Source organism: Pavona decussata, unplaced genomic scaffold, assembly GCF_977016875.1.
Source record: "Pavona decussata unplaced genomic scaffold, jaPavDecu1.1 SCAFFOLD_273, whole genome shotgun sequence".
NCBI classification, from domain to species: domain Eukaryota; kingdom Metazoa; phylum Cnidaria; class Anthozoa; order Scleractinia; family Agariciidae; genus Pavona; species Pavona decussata.
Genome location: NW_028145675.1, coordinates 1,985,639 through 2,001,247, shown reverse-complemented (window position 1 = coordinate 2,001,247; position 15,609 = coordinate 1,985,639). Strand labels below are relative to the sequence as shown.

At 38.0% G+C, this 15,609-nt stretch overlaps 1 protein-coding gene across 15 annotated transcripts in view; it reads right to left on the bottom strand.

Moving 5' to 3' along the window:
• The window catches only part of LOC146455539 (uncharacterized), a 362,351-nt gene that overhangs the window by 20,637 nt on the left and 326,105 nt on the right, over nt 1–15,609 (bottom strand). For 3 of the 15 annotated variants that reach the window (XM_085094240.1, XM_085094244.1, XM_085094241.1), the window contains exon 3: nt 2,904–3,004. The exons of 8 other annotated variants lie outside the window; for them this stretch is intronic. The gene's annotated coding sequence lies outside the window, so the exon portion shown is untranslated. Of the gene's footprint in view, nt 1–2,903; nt 3,005–6,440; nt 6,552–6,706; nt 7,022–15,609 lie in introns of those variants that run through there. 4 more of the 15 variants (XM_085094245.1, XM_085094243.1, XM_085094242.1 and 1 more) reach the window with 4 other exon arrangements.

Sequence of the window (15,609 nt, the reverse complement as noted above, 5' to 3'; positions counted from 1 at the left end):
TTGGCATGACTTCATGATACAATAACTCACACAACTGTTAAATGCAGAGTAAGTTTCATCTTACAACAACAGCTACTATTACTAGAAAGTAGTAGCAGCTTCTGATCTGAAGGTAATAAATGTGGCATGATAACCAAATAATGTACTGAGTCACTGAGATGATGGGAGAGCTACGTACCCAAGCAAAAAGTGTTATTTGTTTGTATTGGCTGAGTGAAAATATGGTACACCTGGCAAGGGCTACAGTGATGCACTCAAATAAAGGATTTTTATTAGAGCCATGGGTGCACTGCCATAGCAATGGCCAGCTAATTAATAACACTGGTTTTTTACATTAAAGGATTGGGACATGTCAGGACTTATATTGGTCTGTAAACACAATTTAAGAGAAACTTTACATATACAGTGTAGTTGTGTGGTTCCATAAAATATCCATACCTCAAAGGAAATCTTTTTCTTTGGGATACCCCAGCCCCCAGAATTTTCCATTCCAGAGGCTTTTCAAATATCCCCCCCCCCCCCTAGTTTATACTTAGTTGTCAGATAAACCAAAGCCAAAATATTGAGTCAGCAAAAACACTTTAACAAAAATTGGACATGAGAAAGTTTAATTTAATGCTTTCAGCCCTTAGACTGCAAGTAGTCTCTCTTTTACTCGAAAATCTGAGGGGAAGAAAATACAAAAAAATGGACAAGGACAACATTCTAGGGGCAAGCGGCAAACCTGTGAGCCATGAATTGCGCACACACTCAGCAAAGTGTGGAGTAGCACTGTGGGTGCCAGGAGGTCTTCCAGCACCCACACTCCTTGCAGCTAATGGCTTTGCCTCTTGACCCTGGGATATGGTGATTGTTCAGTTTTTTTTTTTTCGTTCTTCCCCATGGATTTTCAAGCAAAAAGGAGGCTACTTGCAGTCTACTCAGCCCTTGAATTACAAAACCATTTATGACTTGATACTGGTAATTGCATATATTAATACTAACTCAACTTTAACAACAATAGTTATCAGCTACTGACATTAATATTGATTATTGAGCACATTCTCGATCTCTTGAGAACTAATTCTTTTGCTAATAATAAGTGTATTATCATTTGTCTCACGATGTAGTCACTTTGAGTTGTAAATGCTGATGTTTCGACTGTTTAGTGGTAGTCGTCATCGGGTGATGAGGTCGACTGGTCACGCAGCAGCATTTATATCATGATGGTCGGCTGTGACTGGTACATTTTCAATCTTCATTGTTCCAGCAAGAAGTAGTTGACCTCATCTGCTGATGAAGACTAGCAGTGAGCAGTCAAAACATTGTGATTTACAACTCAAAGTTACTACATGATGAAACTGATAATACACTTATTATTATTGTATCTACCATGATGAGCAACAATTAACAACCTCTTTCCTCAACATTAATTCTTTTGCTATTCAATCTTTTAACCTCCACCAGAACTGTCAATCTTTATCGCTCTGATTTACAACTTCTACACAGAAAATTTTATCCGCTAAACAAATGGCATGACTGGACAGGGACCTGTTAGCAAGAACATGTATAATGTGCATAATTACAATATTCAGTTTGAAACCAGACAGACAAATTATCCAGTAACCAAATTTAAATCATCCCAACTATTCAACTTTAAGTACAATGTAGCAATTAATAATAATTATTATTATGCTAAATATTATGTAAGACACTGGAACTAGAATTATTTTCTTTATCTTAATTTATGACAATTGATTCTCCACCACTTGTCACTGATCATAAAATGGTCACTTACAGGGATTTTCTGTTGAGTGCCAAAAGTAATTCATGTACAGTACACTTCAATATTCTGAGATTGCTTAGCAAAACTCCTACTACATTCTCAACCAATCAGAAGCAAAACCAAAATCAATTGTGCCTAATATTACAGTCGCAGATATTTTCCTGCACTTGGAGCTGGATACATGTATTGTAACCGCCGAAGGCAAACACTTCTATTTACACAATTTATTCTAAACTCTTTTCACTTTGTCGACTGCCCGGGAGGGCTGAACATTGTAGCTTAACAGTGTTACTGACGAGGCGAAGAAGGTTTAAACTGAAACATACAAACAAAGTCAACTTACAAAATGTACAAACTATAAGGTAAACAAACCGATAAAACCAATCGAAAATACAGCACACTTACATTGTTGTGGCGCGTTTAGACGAAACTTTCAGAGGAAATTGCTAGCAGACTGCAGTAACTGCGGATAACTACGCGAAGCGCGTCTCGTTGAAAGTTCAACGTAAAATGAACAGAAAATGTCATTTCAACAAAGTGTCACTTGCAAAATGCAAATTATTAACCTAAATTCCCGCGCAAAAACAGGCCCAAGGGAATACTAATTGAGGCCACTATAACAATCGGGTGTTAGATCCAACATGTATGTTTTTTTTTTGTTTTTGTTTTTGTCTTTTAATTTCAGATTTGTTTGTTGCGTTGTTTGTGTCTGCTGTGACCGGCCAGAGTAATTGATTTGGTTTTAGTTTTATGATACTTACATGTAACTGGAAACAGCTATTGTTCTTACAGATATTTAAGTTTAAAAGTATATGTTCAAGCCCAGTACTGAGCTATTTATATTGTGGTTTAAATTTTTTTTGGTTTAATTAAAAATTTTCAAATCAGTTTGATTTTCATTGGTCCCTTTGTCTCTGCAGATTATGGTAATGGTTACTGTACAAAGGAAAATAAAAATTAAAGTGGTTTAAGCCAATAAAAAAATTTTGAACTCCAACTTACAGTATACAAGACTCCATTAAACTGTGTCACTAAAACTTTCCTCAACCAGAGTTTTCTAATAAATAGTATACCGGTAAATAAGTTTATTGAAACTATTACTACCAAATTATTGAAATAAGAGGTAAAAATCAATTACCTGTCAGATTTGTATGGCCCTTTGTATGTCTGGAAATGAGCTTCAGTCAGAAATTCAATAGGGCAGAGCAATTCTCTCTCCTGGAGGGCTGAGTAACTTTACTGGTGAAGGGACAAAATCAGTGAAATGATTAGTTTCTTCTTAAACAAAGAATTAACCTGTCTGTTTGCAAAGAGAAAACCTTTAGAACCAAAAGTGAATCGAATGATGCAAGCGGTACAACTTGGCCGTTTAAACTTCCTAAAAAATTCAATTTAACTTACTGAAGTCCAACGCAATGACTTGCGGATCTAGATCTTTATCTGGCAGTATTCTATCACTTGTTACTAAGCAACGATTGTTCTCATGATCAAATGCAAGGCCAAACATGTCAAGCTCAACTCTGTTCGATCAACGCTTCCAGAACCATGCAATATCCTTTTACATTTTAGTAATTTCTCAGCTGGTGATATACTCCCGGTTCAACTGCTACTTACTTACATGTACTTTCTACTTACTTAAGAATGATACAACATTTTTTTTTCCAAAACCACTTTCTCAGACAATCATGGCCAATATTTCCTGAGAAAGATACAAAAATTTGTGTTCTGGATATTTATGACCTGAGTTACCATAAGCTTGGTGGTGCTGTGCTTGGTAGTGATTATGTATTTTTGGAAGCCCCCCCCCCCCCCCCCCATTTCCCCCAAGCAATGGTTTATTAGCCCCTTAAGGATCATTCAGACTGTCAGAAACACAGCAACATGACAACATCGCATGGGGGCAGGGAATATTTCGTGTTGAGTTATGGAAATCATCCCATTATTTTTGTCCAGGATTGTACATTACTGTATTTATTCCATTAACTGCCCACCTTTGAATAAGCAACCACCCTGAAAGCTCAAAAAGTCAATAGGCACCCACCCCAACCCCTCCTAAAAAAAACATTTTCGTGTCCTAGCCCAGCATGAAGTAAGAGGAGCGTCAGTTGTGTTCCAACTTAGTTTTTCAGTAGATACGATAGTCAATGAACTTAAATTATATTGTTTATGGCTTGTTTATGTGAACTTTTGTACTTTGCTTTGTCTTGTTGAAGAGAAATAAACTTGTTATCCCTTATTTTGTTATTCTCTAAAAATGTCCTCACTTGCTGAAAATGTTAGGCAAATAATAAGCGCCCACCCTCATGGGCCCAAAATTAAATAAGTGCCCAGGGCAATTAACCGTATAAAAACGGTAGTTACATTGCACATTAGAATCACACTGCTTTTTTTTTCTCCAGATCTCCTAAGCTTGCGATGAAGTGTACAACCATGATACAGGAATTTATTCAAAAATATTATTTTTGCAATGGAAGTATGCAATTGGGCAACATGGGTCATAAAACAATATCTGATATTTTCTAATTAAGGCAAGTAGTTGAGTAAGTGTCATGTGATGCATTTTGGCTAATCACTGGCAAGCACAAATGTGTGATAAATGATTTCTAAATAAAATCAGATACTGTATGTCACAGGTTTCTTATTCTAGCTATAGATTAAATTGGGCATAATTATGGTATCAACTACAATCAAGCAAAAAAAATTCTTGCTTGGTTATAAAAGTTGCTTGATTGATTATAAATAAAATACATTATTACCTCTTACAGTATAATGTTGTCACTGACAACCTTGCATGGAGGCAGGGGGTATTTTGTGTTGAGTTATGGAAATCATCCCATTATTTTTGTCCAGAATTGTACATTACCATATTTATTCTATCAACTGCCCACCTTTGAATAAGCGCCCACCCTGAAAGCTCAAAAAGTAAATAAGCGCCCAACCCACCCCCTCCCCCCAAAAAAACCATTTTCTGTACTAGCCCAGCATGAAGTAAGAGAGCATCATTTGTGTTTCAACTATGGTAGTCAGTGAACTTTTATATTGTTTACGGCTTGTTTATCTGAACTTTTGTACTTTGTTTAGTCTTGTTGAAGAGAAATAAACTTGTTATCCCTTGGTTTGTTATTCTCAAAAAATGTCCTCACTTGCTGAAAATGTTGGGGAAATAATAAGCGTCCACCCTCATGGGCCCAAATTTAAATAAGTGCCCAGGGCAGTTAATCAGTAGTTACATTGCACACTGCTTTTTTTTCCCGCCGATCTGCTAAGCTCGAGCTGAAGTGTACAACCTTGATACAGAAATTTATTCAATAATATTATTTTTGCAATGAAAGCATATGCATGGGGCCACACAGGTCATACAACAATATCTGATATTTTCTAATTGGGGCAAGAAGTTGAGTAAGTGTCATGTGATGCATTTTGGCTTAGAATCACTGGCAAGCACAAGTGTTTGATAAATGATTTCTAAACAAAATCAGATACTGTATGTCACAGGTTTCTAGATAAATTGGGCATATGGTATCAACTTCAATCAAGCAAAAAAAATTCTTGCTTGGTTATAAAAGTTGCTTGATTGATTATTACACGGAATGCCCGCAGGGCAGGCCGTGTCTAGGTTTTGGCTGGGTATCTTTTTTTTTCTTCGTTGTAGCCACAAATGTGCACATTAATTTATGCATTAAAATATGTCCTCCCCTAGTAGGGATGTATTGTTCCAATTGTCTTTAACAGAAGCGGCCCAATCAAAATCTATTATTTAGGCACATATCACGAGAGAGGGGACCCACTCATCCCCTCCTGTGTGACGTCAAATCATCATTTGATTTATTCATTAAACCTACATTAAATTCTGCCCTCTCCCAGAAGGGATCTATTGTTCTGATTGTTTTCAACAAAAACGGCCCAATCAAAATCCATTATCGGCGCGTATATCACAAGGGAGGGGACCGACTCATCTCTACCTGTGTGACGTCAAAGCAAATCATCATTTAGAAGGTTGTTTTTGTTCAATGGCGGCCACATGTATGAATTTAAGACTCTAATCTGCCGTTTTGAGAAAGAAAACAAACCTTTTTCAAGCGGTAAATCAAAATAATAACTTCTAAGTAGTGGTCGACAGTTTAAACGGTGGAAATTGGGAGAGTTCACAGCAAAGAAACTACGCTTTCATTAACAGATTATCTATTAAACACGTAGGAAACCAGACCAGTTCAAGCGGGGGTCATGACGTTATCGCAGAGTGATTTCCGGTATGATTCCCCAGTAACACACAATATATTACGCACTCTCTCTGAATAAAACCATTGAATTATTTCAATTGCGAAGGGAAGATAGTTTTTAAAAATCTGCGAAGCATACAATGGGGAATAAATGGGGCTACATTAAGCATTCCATGTAATGCCATCTTGTCAATAAAATAACATTATTACCCCTTACAGTATAATTTTGTCACTGATTAGTCACTTAACAAAAAAGTTACTTGATGTTGTAGTTCTGAATACAAAGCAATAAGTTAAGCTGTGTTGAGTTTACTTTTAATGTGTAGTTTTCGTAGCTGTACTTAAGACTCTAACTACATTACTCATACCAGGGGGCAGCTTGCAAGTGAAAAATATAATTTAGCATAATAATTTATGCTAAAGAATTGAAAGCTAGAATTCGATCTAATCTTCACCTTACTATATTGTCAGGGTTATACAGTCCTTGATCTTAAAATGTGCTTCAGAGTCTGATAAAATCTTTTCTGTCGAATCTTTCACGTTTCCTCGGGGGCGGAGTACGTTTCCTAGTAAAGGGACGAAACGTCAAATGATTAGTTTCTTTTTTAATCTTGTATGGTCTCAAAGAGTCGAGAAATTCTTAGTCTGCCAAAACCGGAAGTGAATCGAAGGATCGAATGCCAAGTCTATAAAACTTCCAAAAACATTTAATTTAACTCACTGAAATTAAGCTAAGCAAAGATTTGCACCTCTAAACCTTTGTCCGGTAGTCCAAGTATTACTGGGGAAAAGTTCTCCTCATGTGCAAGGTCAATCGATCAGCAAATTCTTGAATTTTCTGAGAGCGGTGAGTTAACGCTTCCACAACCAACAGTATGATATCCTCTACTATCTTTTGGTGTCTTCTCAAACGGTGTACTCCCAGTTAAACTAATGTCTCCTTTTAGTTGGACTTCCTGTCTGTGTTTTTCTCTCCCTTGGCCAGCTTTCCCACACAAATCATACCGGATCCAGCCTTTTGTTAGACAGATTAGACACTACCTACAGACAGGCAAGTAGTTCGGCCATCTTGAGACACGAAACCCAGGCCTCCAAGTAGCGAGGGATCTGGGTACGAATACAAAAAAGCGTCGTCTGGAGGTGGTGGGGGTTGGGGGGTTAGTTGTCGTTGAGGCGGGTGGGGTGAGGCACGGTCAGCCCGGAATCAAATCGAACGTGTGCACAGAGAAGCACAGAGGACAGAAACAGAAACATTGTTCTCAGATCCTGGCATTCTTTTGAGAAAAGGTCCGGTGAGGATGACAAGCGGTTGGCGCGGTCAAGCATAGTTCTTGTCAGCGATCCGGTTTATATCTGTTGTCAACATGGCTCTGATAATGTAGTAGAAGCCCTTTGTTGGTCTTTTTTCTTTAGACAGAGGTGTTGAGGCGGTTATCGGTCTTGTTGATTACCATGCCTACGAAGGGTAAGCTATTGTTGACTGCTGTTTCCATTGTAAACTGGATTGCTGGGTGTGTATCATTCAGAACTGAAAGGAAATCAGTAGCAGCGGCAAAGTCGGATACTAGAGCGAAGGTATCGTCGACGTATCTTCTGTAGAAATTGGGAAGCTTGTTTCCTTGTGCAAGTTTCTCCTCTTCTCTCCGCACATAAAGGTGTTTTATTCTAATGTAATTTTACACCTTCCTTTCTTAATATAACGTTACCGATGTTATTATAATTTACATTTGATAATGGTGACACGTCGTCGCCGAAACGTCATGTTTTAATATCGCTACTTTTTATTCTGAAATGTTTTTCCAAATCCTTAGTTATCAGAAGTATAAAAAAAGATTACTCAAAAATATCAGTGTACACCGTTAATAAAGTTTTCGATGACGTTAAACGAGGAGGTTAAAAGTTAAGGATCACGATAGGATTAGGGTAGGATTATTTCTGCGTCTGTTAGTTTCCTCCCGTATATACTTTTTAATTAGCTTTGTTACATATTTCCGTTTGCTATTGATCATTAATTTAATTTATCTAAATAATTTACTGCCCAGTGAGGCCACTGACACACATTGGCACTTATCAGTTGGTACAGGCCTGTAGCCAGTATTGAGGGAACAAAGTAGAGACAGAGTAGACATTTGTCCATGGTTGAGTCTGTTAAAAGAAAAATAATTATTGATCTTTCATCAAAACTGTGTAAGGTTGGACATTTTCAGTTACTGCTTGTCGAATTCTTTATAGCTATGGAGTTCGCTAGAAAATACTTTCCGAATAGTTTTGAACACCACGCACTCTGCTTAAAATCATCGGAGTCTCGGAATCTCGAAAGGAGAGCAAGCGGGTGCGCGCACATCCAGTGACGTATGATGACATTGTTGGATTGAGTGAAGCCTCAGCGCGATAATGTTGAAGTTAGACTGAAACCAAATGTTGCAATTATTTACAGAATTTTTTGTTTAAGTAGGTCCACCTGATTGACGCTTAAGCGATTTAAACTGATAGCGGAAAGCAGAAATGAAATTGTTCACAGTAATCGCGATATCATCATTTCAAAATAAGAGGTAGAAATTTAGCCAGTCGATGAATAGAATTATAAGGACTATAGACATAATTAGGCACTTTTGATTATTATGAATGAGACTAGTTTTTTGTGCTCAAAAAACTTGTAAACCAGACGAGGAGATCATGAACAAGGGAATAAAGAATATAAAGAAATTTACTGTGACCAAACTCTACATCGGGTGACTCAGGAGCTACACAGTACTGATAATCGTGTTGGAAGAAATCCCAGGTTTCACAACATAAAGACAAACATAGCTTTCATGTAACCCCCCTAATCCACTACAACAGAGCTAGGGTTCTTTTTTTTTGTGTCATCATCTTTTCAAAACCTGTCTGATTTCGTTAAGGAACTAAACTGGAAGTAAAGCGATCCCTAGTCCGCGACAAAAGCGGATCCTGATTTATTTTAGGTTCAATTTAATGACTGAGATCTAAAACAATTTCTTTACGATCGAGATCTTCGTCAGGGAGTACTTACTCAGCTATTGATAAAGTAGAAGCAAAGTAAATTTATTTTGCACACGGTTAGATTTGAAGCTAGCAACTTATGGGGCCCTGTAATTAAACAGATATTAGGCAAAAGAGATACACAACATTTGTCCTTAAACTTTGTCCAACAGGTCAAAATTCTTTCCTATAAACGCTTTACACCACTATTATTTAGTCTGGGTTGTCTTTTCTTCCTTTCGACTTCCTTTCTATTTTCTCTCTTTCTCAGTTGCCGACTTGTTACTTCACAGAAACGTGCCATCACAATCATATCTAAATCAGCTTTTGGCGTTCTTTTTATAGCTACTTAAGTTGCGTACATAATTAACTGCGATTTTCTCTCAATTATTGATTCTCTCACCCTCCGTTCAATATATGTATTTTATATTTTTATATAGAATGTATACAATGTAATACGTATTTAAAAAATGACCAGCTCCCAGTTGGCTTGATAGCTCAGTTGGTAGAGCACTGCACAGATGTGGAGTTCTCGGATTCAAATCCCGTTCAAGCCTGAATTATTATTTTTAACTGTGATGGTCCCTCATTTATCTTTTCTTTCACCCTTAGTTGAAATCTATGAATTTTACTTCCGTCTCTTTACCTCTAGATGTATCTTACGAATTCACAAAATTACCAACGTTCAAATCACCGCTAAATTTACATGAAGTTTTCGTGCTCAAAAATAGAAGTTTCTCTCTTTCACCCCGCTATAGTAATTTGCTGTTCTTAAGACTGTATCTAGTATTAGTATACACCACACAAGTGAATAGAGGTGATTAACCTCCGAGCAACCGAAGAGAAACAAGATGGTTTCCCGTTTCGCCACGGTCACTTAAAAAGAAAATATTTCTATAAAAGAGACCCCTATTACAAAAAATACACTGAAAAATTGCAACAAATTTTGGTTTGACGGCATTACATGGTAAGTTATTTAATCTTTCAAACCTCATATTTTAAGGCGAAAAATAAAAATGCAATGCATTATTTCCGAAAACTGTCGAGCACTATAATTACAATGTAAACAATGAAACATCTAATGTTTTGCAGTATGGTTTCAACAACAGGACAAATTTCATGAAGAAAAGACACGTAGAAACTAAACAAGTGCCGCTAGAAGTTTTATTTGTCTGCAAGAAAGCGAGACGGAACTTTTCTACAATAAGAAATCGCTTACGGCGGGCGAGATATTAAAATTTCTCGCCATTTTTCGGTATATTGTCAAAAATAAAGTAATTTTTGGTCCACTTCTTATTCAGCTTGTGTGGTGTATACTAAACCAATTATCCACCTCATAGTCGGTGAAAATTTTTCATTTGACAAAACCAGCTCCCCTACAACTAACATAAATTGCTTTCTGCAGACTTTGTAACGCAAAGTTATTCTGCCCCAATTAATTAGTCAATTGACCTTGCTAGGTGGGTAACATTGAACTCTTTATCCCTTGTTAGCGCTAATCGTGTTTTCGCGAAAGGAACGTAATTGAAAAAGGTATTTAAACCCTAGCGTAGGGTGGTTTACTAGTGGACTAGCACTTATCGGCTCTCCAGGAACCGGGACCTGGTTGTTGAAGTCTAATTGTATGTCACAAGTAGTCTATTAGTCTTGCTACCGACTGTCGCACTCTCTGATGCTTCTTGCCTCTCCCCAGTGTTTCTGGTATTTCTAGCATTTCTAGCTCTGTGTGTCCGTACCACTGGTAATTCGTACAAAGTAGAAACTCCGCGTGTTGTTGTTCGGCGAAATTGTGTTCACTTTCAAAAGACAAATGGCCTGTTACCACCATCAGCACATGCTGAAGTACCCAGGCAATTTGTTCCGCAATCGGACCAGTCGCATTCTCCGGTGTCCAAAAAGGTAACTTCACCCGCTCTCAGTCAAGAAGATACATCGTTAGACTACTGGCTACTATCACCCGGCTACTTTGAGAGGTTTTTCCAGCTGCAGCACATTCTCCCACCGAGCAAGTGAGATCTGAGCGTTTACGAAGACCATCAAAGCACTTAAAGGACTTTGTTTCGCCTAAAGCCATAAGCTCCTCTGAAGACAATTAACGCGTTATGATAGAGCTCTGGTATTTATTTGCCAAGGTGTGATTTACTCAATTTCATGTTATTTTGCAGGAGAAAAGCTTTTATTTTTTTTTTATTTCCATTATTAAAGGAAGGTTGTTACAATAAGACGCTGCGTAATTATCACACGAGAACTATTGCGTCTGATCCAGTTCCTGCTATTTCTACTCAGTTCAATTTTCATTTAGTGCTTGTTAGTTTGGCAGTTGTCTCTCGTGTTATTACAAATTGTACATTGCATTACATTACATTACATTACATTACATTACATTACATTACATTACGTTACGTTACGTTACGTCACCTTGTATTACATTACATAACATGACCCCACCTCACCTCACCTTACTTTACATTGAATTCCATTGCACTGCATTGCAGTAAAAAAAATACTACATTGCAATGTTTGTAAGTGAAAAATGGAAAGCAAGCTCAGTTTCAGTAACTGTAGATGTGGCAACAGGTTTCAGGAAATTATCAAACACGCTAAAAAGTAGCGGACTGTGAACTATATATTTTCATACAGCTGATTAATTTTTAAGCTGCGGATCTGTAGAAACTGTGATGTTAAAACCATGAGACTTAAATTCACTTTTTTATTGGATAAAAATACCCAAAACATTTGTACATCGTATTTGCATACTTCCTAAGAACGACACCTTTAAAATATATGTTAAAATTGTTTACATTTTATGTACACAGTATGTAAAACCTATGAAAATATACCAAACTGGTATTGTCCAAGTACAATACCACTATTGGAAACTTTAAATTGGCACAGCTTATAGCTGAACGTTAAATACAAGATTGTCAGTTTCTATCGAGGACAAGGCCAAAGGCACACGTGGAGTCTACAATAAATAAATCAAGAAATAAAGCAATAGAAAACAAACGGGAGAGTTGTTTTTGCCTAAGAAGTTGGGCTTGAACAGGTTTTGTTTCCTAAAAGGTGCACGTCAGGTGATGTTGGGAAATTTTTCTTCGAGGCTGCACTTAAAATGAGCCTGATGAGCCAAGAATTAGGTTAAATTTGCTATTACCGTCATCTCCTCCCACACACACGCCCTCATTTCCCAACGTGAAGCGAAGGTAAGAATATTTGAGCGGAAAACTGAAAGGGGCGCTTGATTCAAACACCAGCAAAGAGCCAATCTGGTGAGGTTTCAAAATGTCATCCGAAGATTTGTAAAATTTGAAATATCCTTCTGATCTGCTACCTTTACATTTGAGTCTCCAAACTGCAAACTCTTCGTTTATCGGACTTGCCCTTGAAGAAATTGCAGCCCTTTTCATTTGTGACATTCTTGTGTTGTCATCTGTTTAATTTTGATATAACAAGCTAAAAGTCGAACCTCTAAGATTACCTGCAGCTTATACAACACAAGATCGGGATATTTGTAAATACACCCTTTCAGGTGTCTGGTTTACGGCTATTTCGATAAACGTTGTCAGGTCTCAAGCTCACCCGACGACACAGAAAGGTATAGTATACGCAGCTTTAAACCTTTACAATTCTGTTGTAATTTCGTGACGACCGTCAAATTACAACTGAATTGTGAAGGTATAAAGCTACCTAAAGTACCTTTCTGCGTTGTCGGGTAAGCTTGAGGCTTTAATAGCCGACAACGTTAATTGGAATAGCTGTATGGGACAATAATTCCCAAGACTGTAAGATTTTCCGAATTTTAAACAGTTGGCCGAGATTATTATCATCCGACGAACCAGCAAGTCGGAAACGGGTTTATATATTTTGTAACCCTATGAGTAATTTTTCAAACGCGCGTGTTTTATAGTGAAAAGGACAAAACAGCCAGTGATAGCTACGGGTTCAAAGTTTCAAAATAGCCCAATAAATGCAAGCTTACAAGTTTACTAGATTCATTAAACTGTTATTGGATTACAACAACTAAGACCTAAAGCTGGGACGTTATTTCCTTGTTTTTCACGACAAAAAAAAAATCGGACGACTGTTGTTGCCTGATAAATGCCCTTCGATTTTGTAGCACGGGATGTGTCTTGTCCAATGAGAACGCGCGGAAATTAATTGGTGAGTTATAATTTCAAGTAACACCAGTGAAATATGCGGATCTTGTTTGGTATGGTCAGTTTTAGGCATCGTGTCAACATCTCTCTGACTCCGGCATATTCTCCAAGGACACCAGCCCAAGCTCCTTCATTATATGCCAGTTAACGTTTGCATGACCCATGTTTGTTAAACATCTCATAACTTCTCTATTTGTTGCATGATTTGTGTTCGCCTGGTACCACTTTAAAAGAACAACTCGGCAGCATTCGTTTCCGCGGCCCTGTTCTTCGTCTTGAATAGCATCAATTAGAGGTTCTGGCACCTTCGGGTTGAGATTTCTGGCCAATGTCTTCCATAAGCTTCCCTGTTGTAATTTCTCAGCAACCACAGAACGTACATTATCGCTGATAGGTTTGTTGATCATCCATTCAGCTAAGGAAAACAAATCTACATTACAAAACGGCTAAACTCCATTTCCAACTTCGCGATTTGTGTCAAGTTTCCAACCGAGTGTCTAACCTTCTAAAGGGCAGAAAACGGCCACATCGTCGTAAAACAAAAAGTGCAATCTGTTAGGAATTTTCAATAGTTCTGTCCCAGAGTTTAAGCTTGGAGTTAGAAGAATGTATATCTGAGTTTTAAGTAAGAACCATCAGGTACTATTCTCGAGTAGGTTCCAATTTTTGAGTAATAATCTACTATGATGTTTAACTCTGCAGTGAGGTAACCTTTTCCATCATTGTGTAAAATGAGAAAAAAAAAAAAAAAAAAGATTGTTTTTAATTTTGTTAGCCTCCTGGTCAGCTGATACATTCTCAATAAATCACTAATAAGCTGCTGGACAGTGTTTTCCAAGAACAATGTTTGGCTGGTGAGATTTAACGGGAAAGAAGGAATCTGAACATGGTTTGTGATTTGTGACGTTTTAGTAGAGCGACCGGGAGAATGAAGCCTTTCGATATTCAGAAAAACAAGGAGAGTCCCATTAACCTACTGTTGTCAAATATGCACGCACCTTCCATAAGACGATCTTTTATGTGCTGCAGACCTTGGCCACCTTTTTCTAGCTTATCAACGATATGACCAAAGCACTTTTGTTGGTCTTGCGGTGACAGTTTTGAAAGAGTCTTTAAAAAATTCTTCTTTACATCTGCCTCAGAACATTTCGAAGCTGAATCCAAGAGATTGTTGTAAACATCGCCTATACCAATCTCCTGTAAGACCCCACTGCATGCTGTCAGAATGCCATATGGACCCGCTAAAGGAGCGTCGTGAAGTGTCTTGTCTCCAAAAGGCAACCCAAAGAACTCGACAGGTGTTTTCTGCGAAGGGAGCATAATGAATAGTTTTTTATTTATAGGGGAACGGTCACCACCCACGCAATGTATTTTCTTTCCTACCTTTCTCACATCCCCATCAAGAAATTATCGTCCAATCGAGCGGATTAACCGAGTCAAATTCAGTGCCGCGGCGCTCATGAGCTACGATTCAAAGGCACTGATAAAATAGAAATCTAAAAGCTCCTCCTCCGCCCTTCTTGGATTGAAGGCATTTTATGAGCTTAACAGGAAAGTACCGAAAAAGGCAGGGATATCTGTCATTTAGGTATTGAAATGGGGCCTTTCAAAGTATCTCGAACAGATCAACCGAAAAAAGATGCAGTTTTATTTACTATAGGTATGTGAACAAGATAGCTTTTTTCGTTTTAAGGTACATGGGGCCAAGCCTCCTCATATAAAACATTCTTTCCTCCACAGCAGGCTTTGGATTGTTAAACCGTAAGTTCCCTTTCTCTCTGACCACTGAACAAATAAAAATAAAAATGTCTTGACTAAAGTGGCAACAAGTGGAGGACATCTGTTTATTCAGCTCACCCTGTCTACAGCGTCAACGTATACACCATGTTCTAACAACAGTCTTACAACAGTCCAGTTTCGAAATCATCAAGACCGTCGGATAAGACGCACTTCTACAGGGTTAGCCTCAATCTGAAGTAAAATATTCACAAATACCAGCAGGAAAGTGCTGAATCCCAAAATTACACAATGCACAGAGTTGTGAAAAGTTCATCTTCTCACGTTTCACGAAACTGACCATGTTACATGGTGCAACGCCTGCTAAAACTTGTTTCGCAGCGCCGTTGCACACAAGCCAGTTTCAGCAAAAAGTTTCAACGTGTAACAGCGGCTTTATGCAAGGGTGGATACATGAGCAATTTCCACAGTGCTGCCAATGAAAAAACACATCACCCCACAACAAAGAACTCAACAAGTAGAGCTGCAGCTTCATGATGACCCAATTACACACAAATGCATTAAATGTATTCCTCACCTCTCTGTGTAGAAGGCTCTCAAAAATTGGAAAAATTAGAGACTATGGATTTGGGGGACGCCATCTCAGAATTAGACATTTGTATGGAATTTGGGCGACCTTTGACGGGTCACACGCTGGTTACTACACAATGAAACATAACCAAACTTCCCC